The following is a 2,115-nucleotide window of genomic DNA, read 5'->3' on the forward strand; positions in this document are numbered from 1 at the left end:
GATGGATGGATGGATGGGAGGCATTAATCTTTCATCACTGGGCTCAAATTAATTCACCGGTCTTCTTTTAAACCTCCAACCTTTATCCACAGGGAGAGAGGGAAATTTGGAGGCTGTTGCAGTCATTCGTATGCGTGTGAGAGAGAAAGCGAGCGAGCGAGGATGAGGAGGAAGGGGAAGTGCGAAAATTACAAATGTACATTTTTAAATAGCTGTAACTATAAACAGCTTTAAATATCCGCCGGTGGAATCAGCCGCCAAGGTTTCAGCTTAAGTATGGAAATTAAAAATATCACTACTCACAGTTGTGTGCCTCAAATTGCTTGTAGTCAAGCCCCCCCAAAAAACGCTGCATGCATATATATATATATATATATATATACGCATAATCCACTTATGCTGCTTTCCTTGGCTGGGGCATGGCCGTCCATACTGATTACATGGACTCTGGTTGACCGTGGCGGCACATCAGCCCAGTGACTGGGAATTAAGAGGTGGCTCCGATGGCCACACCGGCGCCCTTTGACCCACAAATCTCTCCCACGGCTAACTGATAGTGCAAACGTGGGTCACAGGTTAGCTGGGTCTTATTAAAGTGGTGCCAAAGGCAATAAGAGGAGTCATATGGCCTGATAGTTGGCTCTCCGGGTTTCCGTGATAACAGTTTAAGACTACAAAGCTGGAGTTTAGCTACTTGGGGCCTGTGCTTTGTGGCATCTTTGCCATTTCTCTGCATTGCTAACCTCAGCTTTTCACAGCCTGATGCCACAAATCCAAATGAAGGTAGTCTGACACTTTTAAAGACTTGCTATGTAAGCGCTTGCCTAAATGTTTGCTGCTCATTAGCCTGCCATGTGAGTTTTTAAACTCTCGGCACAATAGATGCGATTAATTTTAATTGCCATTTTGCACCACGAGTGATTTAATTAGCAATGTCTTTATTATAGCAGGCCTCTGCAACTCGCACTGCACAAACTTACTCTTTTATGTTCCTCCGGTTTTCCTTGGGATAGGTTTGTGGCTATTGATGTATTCAGCAAGTTCATCGGCAGGCGGTGAGGCAATGAGACTTTCTGTTCAGTTAGAAAAGACAAATATCACTGTTCTGCAGGTTTTGGTTTTCATATTTCTATTCGTGCGAGATTCCCTCTTGTTCTTCTTCTCTTCACATTATTTGACAAAAGGTGCATGAGCAGGAGTTTAACTCATTGAGTGCCAGCCATTTTTAGCTCAGCTATAATATTCTTTACTATGACTATGCACACACCGAATCTAACAAATGAAATCAGGGAATAAAGAGTGTGTTGCTACCATTTTTCATTCCGGAGTTATTGGGCGTTGAAGAGAGGCGGATTTCAATGTCAGGGTTGGCAGTGAATGTTTGCAAAAAAAAAGTGTCTTTAGACGTCAATGGCACTCGATGAGTTAATCTGCAAAGGTAATCACCGCTGCTGTCTCAGAGATCTGACCATCACTGTTCTCAGTGACTGAAGCCGGCCCTAGAAGAAGTCAGCTAGAGCCCAGATTAATGCTTTGATTGATGGCCTCACTTTCATGGCTCCCGGGGGGGGAAATGCTAACACAGACAACTGACCTGTTGCCTTCACTGATGGATCCTGTCTGTTGATTGGCAGGTGTCTGCTGCTGATATGCTTAGGCATGTGATCCTTGCATTAACCCCCGAGCTGCTGCCCTCCTCCTCCGCCTCCCCCTCCCTGGTGACTCGGGGATGTTTAGGTTGATATTGAGCTGCCAGCGCAGTGGCAGCTGCTCCTGACATGCTCACATCACATCTGGTCCCTGGAGATCGCAGCCCAGACAGCCACTCGCAATTAAGGGTGCATAAAAGACCGATCAGGCTTCTTCGTTTCTCTTTCCATTGAAAATGCCAGAAGGATGAAAGAGAATCCTCCAGTTGCCCCGGGGCTGCTGACCTCCTGGGAGAGCTCCTTCACGTTTTTTTTTTTTTTTTTTGCAGACCGTGAAAATAAGTTGTTCAGTTTTTGTTCTTCATTGCATCCCAGGACAATAGAGAAAGTGGATTTAGTTTTCATCTTAGACAGGTTCACCACCAAAGTGCTCCTGATTATAATCCTCATTAACCCAGACATTTTC

Source organism: Brachionichthys hirsutus, chromosome 20, assembly GCF_040956055.1.
Source record: "Brachionichthys hirsutus isolate HB-005 chromosome 20, CSIRO-AGI_Bhir_v1, whole genome shotgun sequence".
Lineage (NCBI taxonomy): Eukaryota > Metazoa > Chordata > Actinopteri > Lophiiformes > Brachionichthyidae > Brachionichthys > Brachionichthys hirsutus.